Genomic DNA, 4,737 nt, shown 5'->3' with positions numbered 1-4,737 from the left:
ATCTAAACTACTTAACTGAAGAAGACAGAAACAGTAAATTCAACCTCCATGAAGTAGGAAGAAAGGCAAAATGCACAGAAATCAATGAAATAGAAGACAGATGAACCACACGGGAAGATTCACAGAATAAAAGTTGGTTCTCCGAAAAGATGAGTAAAATGGACAAAGCCCTAAAGAATGAACAAGAGGCCGGGCTCTGTGGCTCAGCCTGTAATCCCATGCTTTGGGAGGCCGAGGTGAGTGAATTGCCTGAGCCCGAGGGTTCAAGACCCGCCTGGGCAACTTGGTGAGACCTCATCTCTACAATAAAATCAAAAAAATTAGCCAGGCGTGGTAGCGTGCGCCTGTAGTCCCAGCTACTTAGAAGACTAAGGTGGAAGGATCGCCGGAGCCCAGCAGGTGGAGGCTGTGGTGGCCAGGAGCGGCCACTGCACTCCAGTCTGGGCAAGAGAGTGAGACTCCAACTAAAAAAAAAAAAAAAAAAAAGAATGATCAAGAAAGCACAAAGTACCTGATGTAGAAACACGAGAGAGGGCCGGCACGGCTGTTTCCTCTCTCTTTCTCTCTCCCCCTCCCCCTTCTGTCTCTTGCTCTTTCTCTATCTCTGTCTCTCTCTGTCTCTTTCCCTCTCTTTTTCTCTCCTTCTCTCTGTCTCTGTCACTCTTTCTGTCTCTCTTCGTGTCTTTCTGTCTCTCTGTCTCTCTCTGTCTCTGTTACTCTCTCTGTCTCTGTCTCTGTGTGTGTGTCTCTCTCTATGTCTTTCTCTCCCTCCTCTCTCTCCTTCCCCCCTTCTCTCTTCCTCTCTCTCTGTCTGTCTCTGTGTGTCTCTGTCTTTCTGCTCTCTTGGTCTAGCTGTCTCTCCTCTCTCTGTCTCTGTCTGTCACTCTCTTCTTCTTCTATCTGCAACATTTAATTCGAGACGCAGACCTGGGAGTACGTCCACTGCCCCCTGGGAAGTCCTCTTCCCTCGCCTGGTCCACCCTGCCCCCAGTTCCGCCCTGTTCCGGGCCCAGGGCCAGCCCCCACAGCCTCCCGGGGAACCCATTTTTCATCTTTCTCGGGTCGCCTGGGTTTGCCCCCTCCCCTGTGAAGGCTCCTGGCCCCTTCCAGTCCTGATCTGACCCGCTCCCCACACTCAGGTCCTCCCAGCCGCCTCTCCACCTCTGTCCTTTTGAGGGACCACACCGTCCCTTCCTGAGTCCCTGCACCAACTTCCCACGTGTCCCCTGCCAGCCTGCTCACCCACCGTCTGCCCTCTCCCCGCTGAGAGTCTGAGACTGACTTCCACCTCCCTCCTGTTGGCATCCACACCAGAGTGGCAGGGTTGAAGCCACGCCTTCAACACAGCGTCTCTCATCTCTTGGTGTCTGCGGCCTGCCTCAGTTTCCCTCCTGTGCTCTGGAACTGGGCGTGGTGTAGTGGGTTGAACCCGAACCCTCATCTCGGTCCCCCTGACAGAGTTCCTTCAAGTCTCTTCTTAGACTCACCTAACTGGGCTAGAGACGGCAACCCCTCCCTCCTCACCCACTCTCCTTCCTCCAGGAAGCCTCCCCTGCTTTCTGTGTGGGGATATGTGCTCCTCCCACTCCCCTGGCACCGGGGCCACCAGGTGACCTGCCATCCGGCTGGGCCTTTGACGGAAAGGAGTGCTAATATCTGCCCCTTCTCCAGACGTCAAGTGCCCTGGGGACGAGGCCGTGCCATGACGGGTCTTCATCTCCCATACCAGGCCCCGTGCCCGGCATGTCATTGGCTGGGGGATGCCTGTGGGCTCCCAGGTAGGGCTGGGGTGGCCGGACTCTGCTGGGGACAAACCTGGGCCCTCATCTGGGCTGGGGGTCCCCTCAGGAATCGGGCCAGGATGGGGAGCCGGGAAGCTTCCAGAACCAGGACCAGCCTGGTCTGGCTACATGTAGCTGCACTCGGTGACGCCTTTGACTGTATCATTCACTCACCCACTCACCCATCCATCTGTCCGTCTGTCTGTCCACCCGCCCATCCATCTGATAGACACTTGTCAGGTCCCTTCTCACACCCTGTCCCAGGAGACAGGGTGGAACAAGCAGCCGGCTCTGCGCCTGCATGGGGAATCACCTTCCGGTGAGAGGCGTGGCATTAAACGGGAAAACGAACGAGTAAAATAGAGGGACAGGCCGCACTTGGGGAGGCCGAGGAGGGAGGATCGCTTGAGCCCAGGCGTTCGAGACCAACCCCCCCAAAAAAGAAGGAGGAGGAGGAGAAGAAGGAAGGAAGGAAGGAAGTGATCAGGACATGTTCAACCGGGCTGGCGGGTGGGAGGCTGCCTGGGCATGGTGATCGCCTCAGGGCCTCAGGCAGGACAGGTGTGAAAGGTGCCTATAGAAACCTAGAAGAAACTTAGCTTATTCTTTAGTCTTTTTTTTTTTTTTTGAGTTGGAGTCTCACTCTGTTGCCCAGGCTGGAGTTTGGTGGCATGCGCATGGCCACCACAGCCTTGACCTGCTGGGCTCCGGCGATCCTTCCACCTCAGTCTTCCAAGTAACTGGAACTACAGGTGCACGCTACCACGCCACCTAATTTTTTGATTTTATTGTAGAGATGAGGTCTCGCCAAGTTGCCCAGGCGGGTCTCGAACCCGCGGGCTCAGGCAATCCACTCACCTCAGCCTCCCAAAGCGCTGGGATTACAGGCTGAGCCATCGAGCCTGGATCCATATGAATTTCTGTATTGTCATTTTGCAGGTCTGAGAAGAATGATGTTGGTATTTAATGGGTATTGCGGCCACATCTGAGGCTTGGCATCTGGCCTTGAGGGTGGGGGTGGGGCAGACCACGCCTAGGGCTAGGAGTCCGGCCTTGAAGGGCAGAGCAAGCCACGCCTGGGGCTAGGTGTCTGACCTTGAAGATCAGGGCAGGCCGCCCTCTGGGCAGGTCCAGCCCCTGCAGTCTTGGCGAGGAGATACAGCTCAGATGCCTTTTGCAGACCTGGGCTCGGAGCTGTCAGGTGACATGCTGGAAGTCACCCAGCCAGAGACGAGCCAGCCAGCAGGAGGGTGGCCCTGCGCCGCCCGGGCCGGCATCCAGGCTCTTCTGCGTCTGTCTGGACTCACACCGGCCCTGGGACCGCCTCGCGTTGCCATCTGGCCGTGAGCTTCTCGGGGGTGGGGATGTGGCCTGCTTGCGTCTGGTCTCAGGCTGGCGTCCCCACACCCCGTCGGCGGGAACGGGGGCAGAGGCCCCTCCCGCCCCATCTGTCTAGCTCAGGCTCTTTGTCACGCGCTCCAGACACCGCCAGCTGCCGCCTGCCCACCTGTCCCTGCTGCACACGGACGGTCGGCCCCACAGGGGACATCGCAGATCTTTCCGGGGGCTGGGAGGGTGGGGTGATCTTCAAACTGCCCCCACCCTGATCCCACTTCCAGGTCTGCCAGAGAGAAAGCCTCATAGCCACGTGGGGTCTGGAGTGGGCAGACACACCTCTCCCCATCCCAGACCCAAAGCCAAGCCCCGCCACCCATCCCGAGCCCCCCAGATGGCCTTAGGCTAATGGCACCCATGTGATTTTCCGAGCGATGGAAAATCAGCAAAGGTGGCTGCCTCTGGTTGGGCCACAGGTAAGCATTTCTTCTTCCCATTTTTAATGCACTCCAGGGTTCCCGTAATGAGGAACACTTTCCTTTACTAGTAGAAAAAGAATGCTTTATTCAACAGTCCTGGGCCGGGCTCCACCTCGTGTGTGCGGGATGTCTTCACCTCGGGACAGGACAAGGCCTGGGTGTCTGTCAAAAATACAAGACCGAGCGCTCCACCCAGAAGGCCTCCATCTGGGGAAAGTTTCGGGGATTTATCTTTGCCATATTTTCTGTAGGGCTTGACGGCTTTAGCAATGACGACGGAGTATAGAAAATAACCAGAAAACACCTCAGATGACTTGGACGGGGAAGCTTGGCTTCCCTCTCTCTGTCTCTCTGTGTCTTTCTCCCTCTGTCTTTGTCTGTCTCTGTCTGTCTCTCTGTCTCTCTGTTCTCTCTGTGTCTTTTTCCCCTCTGTCTTTGTCTGCCTCTGTTTGTCTCTTTGTATCTCTCTGTTTCTACCTCTCTGTGTCTGTCTGTTCCTGTCTCTCTGTCTGTCTCTCTGTCTCTGTCTGTGTCTCTGTGTCTCTCTATCTCCCTGTCTGTGTCTCTCTGTCTCTGTCCCTCTGTCTCTCTCTGTCTCTGTCTTTCTGTGTCTCTCTGTCTCTCTCTCTCTCTCTCTCTCTCTCTCTGTGTCTGTCTCTCTCTGTCTCTGTCTTTCTGTGTCTCTCTATCTCGCTGTCTGTGTCTCTCTGTCTCTGTCTCTCTCTCTCTGTCTCTGTCTCTCTGAACAGGTCTAGGGTCCCCAGATGGGCTTACAGGTCAGCAAGGACCTGGAAGAGGGAGCATCAGGATGAGGGTGGGAGGTGAGAGGACCCTCTCCCAGGCAGCGAGACAGTGGCCTGAGAGGCTGGGGTGGGGAGGGGACCCAGGCCGGCCACTCGCGTCCACCTTGGCCCTCGCCGAGCAGGGTCTGTTCCGCGCAGAAGCATCGCCATCTGGTGGCTGCCGCTGGTAGCACCGGGTCCGCGGTCCAGACCCTGGAGCCTGGGGAAGGGACCCGGGCGGCACCCACCGGGTGGGCGGGGCTTCGGAGGCGACGAGGGCCGCGCAGGTGACCAAAGGAGGGAGGGGCGAGCAGTGCAACCCCAGCTCTGGCGGAGACTGGCAGCGCAGCATCCAGGCGG

Source organism: Carlito syrichta, unplaced genomic scaffold, assembly GCF_000164805.1.
Source record: "Carlito syrichta isolate Samal-C Ts95f unplaced genomic scaffold, Tarsius_syrichta-2.0.1 Scaffold130813, whole genome shotgun sequence".
Taxonomy (NCBI): Eukaryota; Metazoa; Chordata; class Mammalia; order Primates; family Tarsiidae; genus Carlito; species Carlito syrichta.
The sequence above is the reverse complement of the archived record's forward strand: the minus strand, read 5'-3'. Positions refer to the sequence as shown.